The 17948-nt window shown below is 48.9% G+C and overlaps 1 non-coding gene across 1 annotated transcript in view; it reads left to right on the forward strand.

Moving 5' to 3' along the window:
• The window catches only part of LOC125631127 (uncharacterized), a 51593-nt gene that overhangs the window by 29857 nt on the left and 3788 nt on the right, over positions 1-17948 (forward strand). Inside the window, exons 2-6 of the transcript XR_012667322.1 lie at positions 11287-11394; positions 13394-13576; positions 14119-14214; positions 15659-15734; positions 17651-17791. This is a non-coding gene — a transcript (uncharacterized LOC125631127). The remainder of the gene's footprint in view (positions 1-11286; positions 11395-13393; positions 13577-14118; positions 14215-15658; positions 15735-17650; positions 17792-17948) is intronic.

Consider the following 17948-nt stretch of genomic DNA (forward strand, 5'->3'; position numbering starts at 1 on the left):
AGGAAGGGCCTTCATATCTTCCTCCCTTTCTTAAGACAAGCACACCAGCTATATCATGTAAGAAAGCATCTATTGTTAGCTTGCCACCCAAGGTCAAGCTATCTTGGTTCATGCAACCTCTAATAACATTCTCCTTAATGCCATGGACACAAATTATGAAAGCCTGACGGACATTGCTGAGAGTTTTAGCTCCATCTTCCCACTTTCCTCATTTGAGGTGATGGTAGGGTGCCCCAAACTGGCATAGGACAAGGATTCTGATGGATCTGAATTGGAGGATATCCCAAAGGAAGTACCTGAGTTATCTTGTATCTCTGATAGAGGATGTCAAGGTTCCTTCCCCACTCTGAACTCTAGGGTACAGATGTGGAGACCTGCATGAAAACCTCCTAAGCTTACTTTTACCAGCTTAGGTTAAAACTTCCCCAAGATACAAATTAATTTTACCCTTTGCCCTTGGAATTTCCACTCCCACCACCAAACTTTAAATGGGTTTACTGGGAAACGTAGTTTGGACACGTATTTCCCCCCAGAATCCTCCCAACCCTTGCACCCCACTTCCTGGGGAAGGTTTCAGAGTAACAGCCGTGTTAGTCTGTATTCGCAAAAAGAAAAGGAGTACTTGTGGCACCTTAGAGACTAACCAATTTATTTGAGCATAAGCTTTCGTGAGCTACAGCTCATTTCATTGGATGCATACTGTGGAAAGCACAGAAGATCTTTTTATACACACAAACCATGAAAAAATGGGTGTTTACCACTACAAAAGGTTTTCTCTCCCCCAACCCCACTCTCCTGTTGGTAATAGCTTATCTAAAGTGATCACTCTCCTTACAATGTGTATGATAATCAAGGTGGGCCATTTCCAGCACAAATCCAGGGTTTAACAAGAACGTCGGGGGGGCGGGGAATTTCCATCCCACCATCAACCTCAGCCTGGTCCAGTCCCCACAAGAGGTCCACTTCCTGGACACTACAGTGCTAATAAACGATGGTCACATAAACACCACCCTATACCGGAAACATACTGACCGCTATCATAGAATCATAGAATATCAGGGTTGGAAGGGACCTCAGGAGGTCATCTAGTCCAACCCCCTGCTCAAAAGCAGGACCCATACCCAATTAAATCATCCCAGCCAGGGCTTTGTCAAGCCTGACCTTAAAAACTTCTAAGGAAGGAGATTCCACCACCTCCCTAGGCAACGCATTCCAGTGTTTCACCACCCTCCTAGTGAAAAAGTTTTTCCTAATATCCAACCTAAACCTCCCCCACTGCAACTTGAGACCATTACTCCTTGTCCTGTCCTTTTCCACCACTGAGAATAGTCTAGAACCATCCTCTCTGGAACTACCTCTCAGGTAGTAGAAAGCAGCTATCAAATCCCCCCTCATTCTTCTCTTCTGCAGACTAAACAATCCCAGTTCCCTCAGCCTCTCCTCATAACTCATGTGTTCCAGACTCCTAATCATTTTTGTTGCCCTTCGCTGGACTCTCTCCAATTTATCCACATCCTTCTTGTAGTGTGGGGCCCAAAACTGGACACAGTACTCCAGATGAAGCCTCACCAATGTCGAATAGAGGGGGACGATCACGTCCCTCGATCTGATCGCTATGCCCCTACTTATACATCCCAAAATGCCATTGGCCTTCTTGGCAACAAGGGCACACTGCTGGCTCATATCCAGCTTCTCGTCCACTGTCACCCCTAGGTCCTTTTCCGCAGAACTGCTGCCTAGCCATTCGGTCCCTAGTCTGTAGCGGTGCATTGGGTTCTTCCGTCCTAAGTGCAGGACCCTGCACTTATCCTTATTGAACCTCATCAGATTTCTTTTGGCCCAATCCTCCAATTTGTCTAGGTCCCTCTGTATCCTATCCCTGCCCTCCAGCATATCTACCACTCCTCCCAGTTTAGTATCATCCGCAAATTTGCTGAGAGTGCAATCCACACCATCCTCCAGATCATTTATGAAGATATTGAACAAAACCGGCCCCAGGACCGACCCCTGGGGCACTCCACTTGACACCGGCTGCCAACTAGACTAGCTATTCCTACCTACATGCCTCCAGCCTTCACCCTGACCACACCACACGATCCATTGTCCACAGCCAAGCTCTGCGATACAACCGCATTTGCTCCAACCCCTCAGACACAGACAAACATTTACAAGATCTCTATCAAGCATTCTTACAACTACAATACCCACCTGCGGAAGTGAAGAAACAGATTGATAGAGCCAGAAGAGTTTCCAGAAGTCACCTACTACAGGACAGGCCTAACAAAGAAAATAACAGAACGCCACTAGCAGTCACCTTCAGCCCCCAACTAAAACCCCTCCAACGCATTATTAAGGATCTACAACCTATCCTGAAGGATGACCCAACACTCTCACAAATCTTGGGAGACAGGCCAGTCCTTGCCTACAGACAGCCCCCCAACCTGAAGCAAATACTCACCAACAACCACATACCACACAACAGAACCACTAACCCAGGAACCTATCCTTGCAACAAAGCCCGTTGCCACCTGTGCCCACATATCTATTCAGGGGACACCATCATAGGGCCTAATCACATCAGCCACACTATCAGAGGCTCGTTCACCTGCACATCTACCAATGTGATATATGCCATCATGTGCCAGCAATGCCCCTCTGCCATGGACATTGGTCAAACTGGACAGTCTCTACGTAAAAGAATAAATGGACACAAATCAGATGTCAAGAATTATAGCATTCATAAACCAGTCGGAGAACACTTCAATCTGGTCACGCAATTACAGACATGAAAGTTGCGATATTACAACAAAAAAACTTCAAATCCAGACTCCAGCGAGAGACTGTTGAATTGGAATTCATTTGCAAATTGGATACAATTAACTTAGGCTTGAATAGAGACTGGGAGTGGCTAAGTCATTATGCAAGGTAACCTATTTCCCCTTGTTTTTTCCTACCCCCCCCCCCAGACGTTCTTGTTAAACCCTGGATTTGTGCTGGAAATGGCCCACCTTGATTATCATACACATTGTAAGGAGAGTGATCACTTTAGATAAGCTATTACCAACAGGAGAGTGGGGTGGGGGGAGACAAAACCTTTTGTAGTGGTAAACACCCATTTTTTCATGGTTTGTGTGTATAAAAAGATCTTCTGTACTTTCCACAGTATGCATCCGATGAAGTGAGCTGTAGCTCACAAAAGCTTATGCTCAAATAAATTGGTTAGTCTCTAAGGTGCCACAAGTACTCCTTTTCTTCCTGGGGAAGGTTTGGTAAAAATCCTCACCAATTTGCATAGGTGACCACAGACCCAAACCCTTGGATCTTAGAACAATGAAAAAGCATTCAGTTTTCTTACAAGAAGACTTTTAATAGAAGTAAAGGAATCACCTCTGTAAAATCAGGATGGTAGATACCTTACAGGGTAATTGGATTCAAAACATAGAGAATCCCTCTAGGCAAAACCTTAAGTTACAAAAAAGACACACAGACAGGGATAGTCATTCTATTCAGCACAGTTTTTTTCTCAGCCATTTAAAGAAATCATAATCTAACACATACCTAGCTAGATTACTTACTAAAAGTTCTAAGACTCCATTCCTGTTCTGTCCCTGGCAAAAGCAGAATACAGACAGACACAGACCCTTTGTTTCTCTCCCTCCTCCCAGCTTTTGAAAGTATCTTGTCTCCTCATTGGTCATTTTGGTCAGGTGCCAGTGAGGTTACCTTTAGCTTCTTAACCCTTTACAGGTGAGAGGATTTTTCCTCTGGCCAGGAGGGATTTTAAAGGGGTTTACCCTTCCCTTTATATTTATGACGGAGGACTTGCAGTTCCTATGTAGGAATATCACCAACATTCTTAGAAGACCTTCACCTCACCGGCTATCTCTGGGGAGCTTGCCTTCATCTTGGCAGAGTAGGACTCTAACTTGATTCCCCCCTCCCCCCCCACTCTCCGTCAATGCATTCAGTTACACCCGGGCAATGCCTGAAATTGCATTGCCCTTGCTACCAACTTAGCCAAGTTCTACCAACACTTTGCTGCCAAAGCAAAACTCTGACCTTCAGCCCTAAGGTATATTCAGCAGTGACCTCCCTCCCTTTTGAAGGGCATGCTGCTCCAGAAACCTATTGGAAAAGAAATCAGGTCCTTAGCAGAATGACAGGGAGAACTTGTGGCCTCCTCTGTGAAAGTTTCTCATAAGTTGTGCCATGGAACCTTAGATGTAAGGCACAGATAACGTGTCATGTTACATCTTGATTTAATTTTTAAAGGATGCCTTTTTCTCTCTCTTTTTACTCTGTTTAGCCATGGTGGTGTCGTTTTTGGTCCTTTTTTTATTTGCGGTATACTTAATTTAATGTGACCCTCTATGGTGGTTTATAAAACATTTTCCATGCAGCTTGCAATGATTTCACTCTTGTAACGGTTCCTTTTTGAAAAGGAACCTTAGAGACTAACAAATTTATTTGAGCATAAGTTTTTGTGAGCTACAGCTCACTTCATTGGATGCATTCAGTGGAAAATACAGTGGGGAGATTTATATACACAGAGAACATGAAAACAATGGGTGTTACCATACACACTGTAACGAGAGTGATCACTTAAGGTGAGCTATTACCAGCAGGAGAGCGGGGGGGGGGGGGCGGGGGAGGAACCTTTTGTAGTGATAATCAAGGTGGGCCATTTCCAGCAGTTCACAAGAACGTTTGAGGAACAGTGGGGGCGAGGGGGGGGATAAACATGGGGAAATAGTTTTACTTTGTGTAATGACCCATCCACTCCCAGTCTCTATTCAAGCCTAAGTTAATTGTATCCAGTTTGCAAATTAATTCCAATTCAGCAGTCTCTTGTTGGAGTCTGTTTTTGAAGTTTTTTTGTTGAAGTATTGCCACTTTTAGGTCTGTAATCGAGTGAGCAGAGAGATTGAAGTGTTCTCCAACTGGTTTTTGAATGTTATAATTCTTGACGTCTGATTTGTGTCCATTTATTCTTTTGCGTAGAGACTGTCCGGATTGACCAATGTCCATGGCAGAGGGGCATTGCTGGCAGATGATGGCATATATCACATTGGTAGATGTGCAGGTGAACAAGCCTCTGATAGTGTGGCTGATGTGATTAGGCCCTGTGATGGTGTCCCCTGAATAGATATGTGGACACAGTTGGCAACGGGCTTTGTTGCAAGGATAGGTTCCTGGGTTAGTGGTTCTGTTGTGTGGTGTGTAGTTGTTGGTGAGTATTTGCTTCAGGCTGGGAGGCTGTCTGTAAGCAAGGAATGGCCTGTCTCCCAAGATCTGTGAGAGTGATGGGTCATCCTTCAGGATAGGTTGTAGATCCTTGATGATGCGTTGGAGGGGTTTTAGTTGGGGGCTGAAGGTGACTGCTAGTGGCGTTCTGTTATTTTCTTTGTTAGGCCTGTCCTGTATTAGGTGACTTCTGGGAACTCTTCTGGCTCTATCAATCTGTTTCTTCTCTTCCGCAGGTGGGTATTGTAGTTGTAAGAACGCTTGATAGAGATCTTGTAGGTGTTTGTCTCTGTGTGAGGGGTTGGAGCAAATGCGGTTGTATCGTAGAGCTTGGCTGTGGACAATGGATCGTGTGGTGTGGTCTGGATGAAAGCTGGAGGCATGTAGGTAAGTATAGCGGTCAGTATGTTTCCGGTATAGGGTGGTATTTATGTGACCATCGCTTATTAGCACCGTAGTGTCCAGGAAGTGGATCTCTTGTGTGGACTGGTCCAGGCTGAGATTGATGGTGGGATGGAAATTGTTGAAATCATGGTGGAATTCCTCAAGGGCTTCTTTTCCATGGGTCCAGATGATGAAGATGTCATCAATGTAGCGCAAGTAGAGTAGGGGCATTAGGGGACGAGAGCTGAGGAAGCGTTGTTCTAAGTCAGCCATAAAAATGTTGGCATGCTGTGGGGCCATGTGGGTACCCATAGCAGTGCCGCTGATTTGAAGGTATACATTGTCCCCAAATGTGAAATAGTTATGGGTGAGGATAAAGTCACAAAGTTCAGCCACCAGGTTTGCCATGACATTATCGGGGATACTGTTCCTGATGGCTTGTAGTCCATCTTTGTGTCGAATGTTGGTGTAGAGGGCTTCTACATCCATAGTGGCCAGGATGGTGTTTTCAGGAAGATCACCGATGGATTGTAGTTTCCTCAGGAAGTCAGTGGTGTCTCGAAGATAGCTGGGAGTGCTGGTAGCGTAGGGCCTGAGGAGGGAGGAGTCTACATAGCCAGACGATACTGCTGTCAGGGTGCCGATGCCTGAGATGATTGGGCGTCCAGCATTTCCAGGTTTATGGATCTTGGGTATCAGATAGAATACCCCAGGTCGGGGTTCCAGGCGTGTGTCTGTGCAGATTTCTTCTTGTGCTTTTTCAGGGAGTTTCTTGAGCAAATGCTGTAGTTTCTTTTGGGAACCCTCAGTTTCTGTTTAACTAGCCTAATGTTTGTGTAGTTTCCTTTTTTGAAGTTAAATGCTAGTGTGGTGGGTTTTTTTGGTATTTTCTTCCCTACAAGGATGTTAAATTTAATTACATTATGGTCGCTATTACTGAGGGGCTCAGCTCTAGTCACCTCTTGGACCAGATCCTGTGTGCCACGTAGGACTAAATCAAGAATTGCCTCTCCCCTTCCAGGTTCCAGGACTAGCTCGCTGCTCTAAGAAGCAGTGATTTATGGTGTCTAGAAATTTTATCTCTGCATCCCGTCCTGAGGTGACATGTACCCAGTCAATATGGGGATAGCTGAAATCCCCCATTATTATTATTGGGTTTTCATGTGTGTGTTTTTGTAGCCTCTCTAATTTTTTTGAGCATTTCACAATCACCATCCTGGTCAGGTGGTCAGGAGTATATTCCTACTGCTTTATTCTTATTATTCAAGCATGGAATTTCTATCCATAGAGATTCTATGGTACAGTTTAACTTAAGATTTTTATTATATTTGACTCTCCGCTTTCTCTCACATATAGTGCCACTCCCCTACCAGCACAACCTACTCTCATTCCTATGTATTTTGTACCCTCTTATTACCGTGGCCCATTGACTATCATTGTGTGGCTAGTTTCAGAGGAACAGCCGTGTTAGTCTGTATTCGCAAAAAGAAAAGGAGTACTTGTGGCACCTTAGAGACTAACCAATTTATTTGAGCATGAGCTTTCGTGAGCCACAGCTGTGGCTCACGAAAGCTCATGCTCAAATAAATTGGTTAGTCTCTAAGGTGCCACAAGTACTCCTTTTCTTATTGTGTGGCTAGTGAATTGGCACATGAAGGTAAGCCTCCCTCAGGTTGACTGATGAAAGCTAATCTCTCTGGCAAATCACCGCCAGTATCGAATTCAAGGTCTCCATCTTGAACCTGGTCCTCCTTATGAACTTGTTCAGGTGTTAAGTCCAACACCACTCTAGCCTCCCCGAATCTCTTGGGTACCAGAAATAAGATTGAGTAATGGCTGGAAAACATCTCCTCTGCCTCAGGAACTCTCTCTCTCTGTTATACCTATTTGCAAATGATTGTCTGTGGCCTTCTGCATATTCTGCATCTTTTGAGGATAGTGGAGAAGGGAGAAAACGATGATTCGGACTCTGTGAAAAGTTTGCCATTCCTTTGTCGAGCCACATCCAGGACTGATCTATCCACCATTGAGAGAGGCCACTGGTCCTTGCATTTTAATATCCTCCCCTTCCCCCCCGTTCCCTGGGAGGTGCTTGATGGACCTCTCCTGACTGCAGTCAGGGGTTACTTCTAGTGTTGGAATTTGCATTGAGGAAAGAAGATCTCTTCCCTTTCTGGCTTAGACTTGTTTCATCAGCTTTTGTTGTAGCCTCGCTTTTTGTGCTTCGAGAAGTAGCCGTGAAAAGGATACTTTGGCCTGTAGTAAGGCTGGCTATTCCTTTTCTCACTCAGGCTTCTATAAGGGCTGACTCACACCTGGTTAAAGCTGGCAGATAAATTTAGTCAGAAATAAGTGGTGGGCCAGGGGGCCCCTTGCCGCCTGCTTGTTCCTCCACCTCTGGGTTGCTCTTCCTTTGAGCCCTCTGAGGCTGACTCCATGAAACTTGGTTGACCCTCAGTGAGCAGGGTCCTGTTAGCCTGGCAGCTGTGGAATGGCTGACGGCAGCTGTGGAATGGCTGACTGCAGCTTAAGTGGGGTCTGGTTAGCCTAGGCCTTTCCCCCGCCCCGCCCCCCTTTCCTGCCAACCTTTCTATTCCTCTGATTGCTCATGAAGTGTTCTGCCAGAGAGGCCTGCCCAGACATGCTATGCTCCAAGCTGCTGCTGCCAGGGACCTCCCTATCCGAAGGGGTTTCGAGCAACCCAGCTAAACAGCCCCATACTGCTTTGAATCCTGCTTGGTTGTTTTGTTTCCTTGCTGCCTTCTGCCCGTCAGAGTTGGCAGCAACAAGGGCCGGGTTCAATATCTAGGGGATCCATTCCAATAACACAATGCAAACCGGCTCGAGCCCCCACCCAGTGACCTGGGACAAATATATACCACCCCCGCTGGGCGCCTCTAAGAGGCAATACTTCCCCTCTCGCAAGCACATAGTCTGAGTGTAGCGAAAAGCCTTTTAATAACAGAGAGAAACAATGTGGCATTATGTTGGGGAAACACCACCAACAGGATTCATAACACAACCCATGAGCAAAAATAACCCACCCCAGGCAAATTGGGGCATGCCCCTTTCCCTTTGGTTCTTGAGTCCAGCAACCCCAAATCACCCAAAGTCCCAAAAGTCCAGTGACCCAAAAGTCTCTGTCCCTGGTCAGGGCAGCCCCAGAGTTCGAAACTTTATCTGCGGAGCTTTACCTCCCAACCTGGGTGGAGATGGGACGGGGGTAAGAGGCACCTTACATGATCTGAAGCTGACCACCCCACAGCTCCATAGGCCTTCGCTCCGCCAGCTGCCCCACGAATTCCTTCGCTTAGCTCCACTCCGTGGCCCACAAGTAGCTCCCGCCATCCCACGAACTGCTCCACCAACCTGTCCACAAGGCACTCCAGCCGTCCTGCAAACTGCTCCACACTACGTCTTCAGCCTCCCCCACTACTTAACACAACGCTCAGTGATTTCAGCTCTTAGTCAGTTCAGCTCTTTCGTGAATTCAGCTTGTAGTAGAGGAGCCTCAGTGCTGGTGCACTGCTAGCCCAAAGTGAGCTCAGCGCCTGTAACTAGACTTCTAATGAAATCAAAATTAGCTCTGATATGCCACAGTGGAGAGAGGAGGAACTGCAATTAGCATGTAAGGCCCTCACCAAGGGGCCCATGCCACCAAGTATTAATACTTGTCCCCAGCCTCTCTCAATTAACAGAGTTTTGCAACCCATGACCCTTGCCTAGCGAGTGCCACTTAGTTGATGGTGAGTCCCTACATCATAACAAAAGGTCAAGTACAGTTCCAAGCACAATTTATTCTTCCTGCCCCAATAACAGAGACACTGGGGATCCCACAGCAGCCAAAGTGACCATTTGGGCAGCTATGGCTTCATTCTAGGCGGGGTGGGTGTGCCTATGCAAATGAGATCGGCCCCTGAAGTTCTTTTCCACAACTTGCCACACCTCACCACCAGATGTCAGGGTGGAGCTCATCCTGACACTGCTTACACATGCATAATTCCTAACTTCCTAAGGGATCGAGACCGAACTGCCCAGCAAGGGGGTGGGGGGAGATGATGAGATCTGCGCTATGCAGGGACGCATGCCACAAGTGGTCTTCTGTGCCACTCCTTGCTCCATCTGTGGTAGATTCGGCCACTCTTGCTTATGGTTTTCCCACACCAGGCCACTGTCCTCTGGCACAAGCACCTCTGGTGGTTGGATGGCTCTCTTCGTTTTCCTATCATCCTTCGAGACAGCCGCAGCCTGGTTGTCTGACTCCCCAAGGTGGGGAACTCATGTGGACCTGACGCCTGGGTCAGAGAAGGGGGCCAAAGCAAATCCTTCCCAGTCCCAGCAGATGAGAAGGCCGGAGTGCATAAGGTGCAAACCTCTCCTCCTGCACCTTCTGGCAGGGGAACAGAGTGGAAGGGACAGAACCTTGGTCTCCTCTTTAGACCTTTCTCCGCCATCCAGCGGTGTGGGGTGCACTGTGATAACTCCAGACAGGAGAAACACAGCCTCTTAAGCCCCCCGCCCCTTTTTAGGGTGACCAATATGTCCAAATTAGACCAAATATTATCCCACATTACTAATTAATGTTCTGCCTATCGCAGTAAATGCTGGATTCCACTACCCTGCCAGTAGCTACCAGAGGCAGAACAAAACCAAGGGAGTGTCTGGAAGGTGGGGGCTAGTCTTTCATCAGCCATCCAGACAGCTTTGATTCTGTCCCCTACAGCTACAGACAGGCAATGACCCACGCTGAGGACCTGTGGCTCTGACCCTGAGAGAGAATTTGAAAATAATTATTTTTTCCTGTTCATTGTAGCATTTGCCCTTTTGCAAATGTCAATTCCCCGTCTGCTGCCCCATCCCTGTATTTCCAAGGGAGCACAGAGTCCGTTTGGATGATGACTGTTTAGTTAACAACAACTCACATTGCTTTTAGGGCCTGATTTCTTTCAGAAGTGCTGAACCCCCACAATCCCTGGCTGAAGTCAGTGGCTCTCCTGTGAACCTCCGTCCTTTTTGCCTTTATGAGGCATGAAATATATTGTGTCTGCTCCTCATTGGAACAACATCCATTTGCACCACCTGAGGATCTGGCCTATTCTTTCTTTTGGCCCAGTCTCATCGATTAGTGCCCCACACAATTCTCTGTTTGCTAGCTCATTGCCCCTGCAGAAGAAGCACAAAACATGGGGCTATTGTAGGGTCCGCAGAACTGGTAATTTGTGTATATTGTTTAGCCTTGGCAGCAATGTGTTAGATCAGGGGTTCTCAAACTTCATTGCACTGTGACCCACCTCTGACAATAAAAATTACTGCAGGACCCCAGGAGGGGGGACCAAAGTCTGAGCCTGCCCCAGTCTCACCGCCCCATGGTGGGGGGGCCTGCAACCTGAGTCCCACGACCCATGGCCAAAGCTGAAGCCCTAGGGCATTGGCTTCAGCCACAGGCAGTTGGGCTCAGGCTTCAGCTTCAGCCCAGGCCCCAGCAAGTCTAAACCAGTCCTGGTGACCCTGTTAAAACAGCGTTGCGACCCACTTTGGGAACCGCTGTATTAGATTATAATACATTCTTGACAGGTCAGAAATTGAGTTTAAGGACTTGACATTGACTCTTTAAGGTATTTACCACCTACATTTTTGTATGTGTATTTCTGCTCTCAGGGCAATGTCTGCTGTGTGGCTACATGTTGGACAATGTGGCAATCAGATTGGCGAGGAGTGGTGGCAGATCCTAACCAGTGAGAAGGTGCCGCATGCAGAGGCTGACAGGTATGGTAACTCTGCAGTTCCAAGGAGGAAACCAGTTTTAAGCTACTCATGAGCCTACGCCTGCTAGTACTTGGAGTCAAATGAGTTAATTGATCCATCCCTGCTCTTAACAGAGGGTAATCTTAGGAGTTCTGCACTCTCTGTGCAACTGGCAGTCCTATCACAAGGCCGCATGCACCCTTGCGGAGTGCTCCTAGCTTTATATTTCTGATAACAGTAAGATCATTGTTCTAGTTCACTTTCCACAGACCATTTTAAATACCAGAATGCTGCAAGGTGGGGCAGAGGGATTAATGCTGTTGATCAAAACCTTCCCTTGCTGGCCTCCGATCAAAGGCAGGTATTCCCCCTGCCAGCATGTTTGAGCCAAAGGAAGGGTATGTAAAACTCTGGGTTTAGAGTCCAAATTCCAATATAAATATGAACAAATGTAACTGTTTCTACCCTTTGATGGAAGTTCCCCTGGAACTGCTCTAAGTACTCCTGGGAGAATTCTGCACCACTGCGCATGTGCAGAATTTATGTCACCCGCAGAATTCTTTGCTTCCCCACAGAAAAATGACTTTCTGATGGGGAAGCAAAGGGGAGCTACAAGAGCGGTCATGCAGACCTCCCCAGCAGTATGTTTTGGGTGCCCAGGGAAGCTGGCAGAGAGGTAAATCACGGTGGGGCAGGGGGCGGGACTGGGAAAGACCCAGCTGGTGGCTCCTACCCCACGCCAGGCTCAGCTGCTAGTCCCAGCTGGGCTGGGGAGGATAGGATTTCCTCTTCCCCTGCACGGCATCCAGGGCCAGGTCAGACCCACCCCCAGATTTCTCCCCAAGCTGCAGGAAGCTCTGCAAACTCCTCCCCCGACCCAGTTTCCTACACCCATCACTCCTCAGCTGCAGCGGGAGGTATCCCTGTACAGGGAGTTGTACCCCCATCCATCCAGGCCTGCTCCCTGCTCCCAAAGAGCTCGCTGTCTGAGAAATATAGAATATAAAACCTATTGCCTAGTGGGCAGCTATGGAATAACCTACACTAAGTTACTCTGCTTTTCCTGGCAGGTGCTCTTGATGATGGGATGTCACGGCTGGGCCGTCTGACCTAGGGGGTGGAGCAGCAGTTGGGAGCCAGCAGGCAGGCTGGGTCTGGATACCAGGAGATCAGAGTCTGAGATGGGCCAGAGGGCATGCTGGGAGTGAGGGTCAGGGAACCAGGAAGTCAGAGTCAGGCAGCAGGAACCGGTAGTGCAGGGCAGGCAGTCCGTCCTCAGCAGGGAAAACCCAGTTACACAGACAACTTCCTGTTTCTCTGCTTGGTTAAATAGAAGCAGGGGACCAATCAGGACCCGCAGGGTTTTACCAGTCAGAGCCCAGCCTGGGAGTCCTCTGCCAAAGTTGAGCTTCAAGTTGTGGCAACTCCTAGCAGATCACGGGGTGGTAGGTTGGAACGTACTGGCTTCTAAGAGCCCTGTAGCTGGGGGTTCGAGACCTGCAGCCCCTGCTGCTGGAGTTACTGGTACAATTAGGATATCGAGCAAGTGAAACCTGACTGGGCGAGGGAAGTTTTGGCAGGACTACTGAGATTGGGGGGAAGGTCGCAGGTGTAAGACGCTGGCCTGGCATTTAGTGGAGCTGGGTTCAGTTCCCCCATCTCCTACGAACTGCTTGGGTGGCCTTGGGCAAGACACGTCATCTCAATCACGCCACCTTTCCCCATCCCTTTGTCCTGCCTCTTTAGCTTTCAAGCAGGGGCTGTCTCTGGCTGTGTCTGTTCAGTGCCTATCACAGCGAGGCCCCAATTTTGGCTAGACCCTGTAAGCACGCCGCTCATACAAGTGAATGGGGCTTCGCTCCCACGGCCACCTGATGTGCCTCCGGAACGAGCTGTGAGGACTTGCTCGGTCCTGGCCCAGGCAGAAGTCCCACTAACTTCCGTGGGATTCCTGCCTAAGGGCTTGTGGCAGAGACCCCGAACTCCAAAGGGACCGTGACTCCATTTTATGTCTGTCTAGGCACGTTGACGGCGTCCTCCTGTTCCAGAACGATGCCGTGCTGAGGAGGACAGCAGCTCTCCTTGCAAGGAAAGAGCCAGTGTCTGACATGCAGCCCCAGGTCTCCCTCTCCGCCATGAACACCTACGTTGCTTCCTGCCTTGCTGGGCTGCTTTACCTTCTCAAGGCTTTCACCACAGGAAGGTGAACCGAGCACAGATATTTGTCTTCTTTCCAACCCCTGTTGGTGCTCTGCAGATGACGCTAGATGTACTGCAGTCCTCAGCTGGTAGAAATTGGCATAACTCTATCAGTTACAAGCAAACTATGCCAGTAGTCACCATCTGAGGATCTGGCCCATGAAATCTAGTCCATAGAAAGCTTTAGGCAAATCCTTTGGCATGGAGGCAAAAACTGCTAAGTGCAGTCAAAATATTCCCAGTGTGGGAACGGAGGGACCAAGGGAGCAGAGATAAATGAACATCGAAAGCAACAGCAGCATGCATGAGTCCTGAACATCCAAAGACCTTATTATTAAACTCAGCCATAGCTAACTGGATATTACAGAATAACTAGCCTGCAACACTCTCCCTGGAAACCAAGAAGCCAGCAGAGGCTAGCAAGGTTGTCCGTGTCTGAGTGGGGCAAGAAAGAGGTTCTGAGAGATAAGGCTGCACTACTCAGTAGCTGCTTAAGTATCTCCGTGGTGGTGGTAGATGACTGTACGTCTCTCCCTTGCTTTTCAGTGGGATCAGCATGGGGATGGAACCCTGGGAGCTGCTGAGGTCTGTCTGCCCCATGCCGACTATGAAATTCCTTCACATTCCTCAAGCCTGCAAGAGGTAGGACTGGGGCCTGTCCCACCACTTGAACAGACATTCTTAGCCTCTCAGATGAGTCTCATATTCTCACTCTACTTGTCCAGGTCAGTCGGTAGCCCAGCAGCTAGTTTAAGAGACCAATACAAGACTCCTGTGGAGTCTTAAAATGTGGCCCACCATCAGGTTTAAGTACAGACGCCCGCACAGTGGGTTTAAGCAGAGCCCGTGATGCTCTGAAACTCCTGTGACTGGCCAGGGGCAGCTTGTGATGGGCCATTTGCAGGAGGGAGATTGTAAGTGGCTCGTTGACTAACACACTGCACAGTCCTCCAGAAGATGAAAAGTTCATGTTGCTGCTGCCCCCAGAGGCCGTCTCCATTTTATCACAAGTCTTGCGATAGCTGGTGTTTCTCTTAAAGCCCCCCCGCGCTCCCGCTGGAAACATGTAGTTGTATGAGACTCTCCGTTTTCGGCTTGGAAATGGTAAATTTCTAGACCTCATCGTTCTGGAGAAAAGTCTGGAAATATGACCCGAATGGGCTCAGAAAGAGCAGGCAAAGAAAAAGCCAACATTGATTATTTGTGTAGCTTTAAATTCATGAGATTAAAAATAACTCAGGATTTTTTCTCCAGGAGCTTGATGGCTTCTCTACACGTACAGCGGGGCAGCATAATAAAACCACCTCTGCGAGAGGCAGTAGCTATGGCAAGGGGAGAGCTTTTGAGTACTGTCCACACCAGCGCTTATGTCGCTGTAACTTGTGTTGCCCGGGGGGTGGCGGGTATTCACACCCCTGAGCTATGTAAGTTCTGCCGCCATACGCTGTAGTGTAGGCATAGTCTGACTCCCCACTCACTTGGGGCTGGCGAGACTGCAGATGCACCGCTGCCCTGCTAATACAGCCTGGCAGAAAATGCCTTTCACCAGTCAGGGAATGAAAGAGGCAATGATTTGACCCTGACCCTCCCTCACCCTGTCGTTGTCAATGACGTGTGGGGGTCTGCTTGTTGTCCCCATGTCATTTTAGTGAGGTCAAAGCTGAGTGGGGTCCCATTTAATTTCTAATGGGCTTGGGCCACTTTTATCTCCCCTTTGTTTGGAAATTAAATGCAAAAACTAAAGTTCTTCTTCGCGTGATTACACAGGTGCATTCCAGCCTTGGTGTCTGCACACCCAGCACACGGCCATTGGAAACGTTTCCGCCTCCGTGGTACCTGTTGGGTGGCTTGCTTGACTGTGCGAGAGGGGACTGAGACCCATCCAATGCGGGAGCGTTCCCATTGCTGCACTCCCTGATGCTTTGGTGTTACCGTAACATTGCACTGATGCAGCTGTTTGTGCTTTTTTCCTTGGACTTACCTTAGTCAAACTAAGCCCAGGCTCTGCCCCCTAGTTTTTAGTGAAACAGACATGTTAGTTTTCGCCGTAGCTCCTGGTGAATTTGGTTTGTTTCTCATTTCCCAGGGGGACAGTATTTTGGGACAGCCTGGCATTGTCCGTTGTGCATTCATTGCCGCGTGCGTCTCACGCAGGACGGCCCGTATCCTTTCTCCACAAGCGCTGCGTCTTCCAAATGTGCCTGAACTGGGGACTCGGGTGGAGGAAGGGGAGAGAACATCAACCAGATAGACAAGTTCCCCTTTACCTGCCTCTGACTTGAGCCAAAGGGCCCTTGGAAAGCCCTGTAGGAGTGTTCTATGCACCTTGGCTGGGGCCGGGAGAAAAGAGAAAGCGAAACCAGTTGTCTTCTAGTTTATTCCTTGCAACCTTCAAGCTGAGATTCAGGGTCATCAAGATTACACATTCCAAAACTTCCCAGCTAACTACAGGGACGTCCCCTACCTACCTCTGTTCATCTGCCTTGAAATACATTTGGAAACGTCTAGATTGAAATGCAGTCCAGGATGGGACCTCTGGGCACCCAGAAGTTTGCCTGTGGGACTGGTCTCTTTAAAAATCTGATCTGCTGAGAAGATAGAAGTGTGAGCTTGTCCCTCCCATGCCTATTGTCTGTATTATGGGTACCAGCTAGAGCAGTGGTTCTCAAACTGTGTCGGGACCCCAAAGTGCATCGCGACCCCATTTTAATGGGGTCACCAAGGGCTGGTATTAGCCTTGCTGGGCCCCAGGGACGAAGACCGAGCCCCACTGCCTGGGGCCAAAGCCCAGGGCTTCAGCCCTGAGTGTGTGGGGGGGCTCAGGTTACAGCCCCCCCCACCTAGGGCTGAACTCCTTGGGATTCGGTATTGGCCCCCCTGCCAAGAGCAGTGGGGCTCTGGCTTTGACCCTGGCCCCCCTGCCTGAGGCTCAAGTTTTGGTCCCCCCTCATGGTGTCATGTAGCAATTTTTGTTGTCAGAAGGGGGTCATGGTGCAATGAAGTTTGAGAACCCCTAAGCTAGAGGGCTCCAGCCAAGGGGACCTGTTGTGCCAGGCGCTGTACAGACACCTAGCAGGTCCTGAGAAGCTGAGAGTCTAGCCGGTCAAGCCGGATGGAAAGGAGTATTATTGTCCCCATCGTACAGGTGGTGATATGGACACAGCCTTCACCCCGTGCCACTGGAGAGGGATCCTCTAAAGCCTTTATAAAACCTTAAAGGTCCCCCACTATTCTTCCCTCTGTTATAACTTCCGTGCCACCACCTCCTTCAAGGCCTCAGGTCCCTGCTGTCACCTGTCCATCAGCAGGGCATGAGCAGGAAGCCCTGGCCCATGCTTTGGAGTTTGCAGTACTGTTCCTCACTAAGCCCACGTGTCAGGGTCACTGCAGTGGTGTGAGCTACTCCCTCGCCTCCTCTGCCACTTGCCAACCTCTGCTGGCCCAAGGAGAGGAGATGGGGTACATTCACCGACCTGCCTTGCAGCTTTTACACACTGTCCCAGAGAGAGGTCCATCTGTCAGGGAAGGGTGATGGAGTGCTGCATGATGCAGGGGTTGGATCTATTCAGGCTGTCTGGGATATTTACTGCAGTAGCGTCTAGGCCCCAAGCACAGCCACTTAGACAGGAGTTGAAATCTGACCCCCACGGAGTTCCTGAACTAGATTTGAGAAGAATACGTCCTAGCTTTGATACAGCACTGTTCATCCATCCATCTCAAGCCCTTAACAAGGGAGGCCAGTATCATCATCCCCATTATATAGCGGGGGAAACTGAGGCACAGAAATGGGAAAGTGACTTGCCCAATGTCACCAGCAGAGCCAGGAATAGAACCCTGGTCTCCTGAGTCCTAGTCCACTGCTCTAGCCAGTAGGCCATGAGTCCATTGACTTCCCTGCCCTATACAACTAGATTTGTGATCGAAATGTCCAGCAGATTCAAATCCCAGCCTTGGCAACTCTAGGGTGGGAAACGTTCAAGCCGGGAAAGGAGAATTCTTCCCCACTGGCTGGGGGAAAGCTCTGAAGGTCATTCCTGGATCTGCTTTGCCCTTTGTCCTTAGCTTGCCTTGTTTGCAGCATTATAGCACCTCTGTGCTCGCTGTAGCCCACAGCTACCAAGAGGACACCTTTCTTCTGTCCCGTGACTCGGTGCTGAGGAAGTTGAAGCAGCCTACCGCTGTGTTCCTTGGAATCCCTTCCCTCTCAGCTGCTGGACAGGTCAGTCTCGCTGGGCCCTCTTCTGTGCATATTGCTGCTGGGGATATGGGACAGGCTGACAAATGCAGCCAGTCTGCAAAGGTCAGACCAGAGTGTGTCACATTCCTTGTGCTCAAGAGAGGTTTTCTTTGCTTTGGAGAAAAGGTCACAGGCTGGG

Source organism: Caretta caretta, chromosome 2 (assembly GCF_965140235.1).
Source record: "Caretta caretta isolate rCarCar2 chromosome 2, rCarCar1.hap1, whole genome shotgun sequence".
NCBI lineage: Eukaryota > Metazoa > Chordata > Testudines > Cheloniidae > Caretta > Caretta caretta.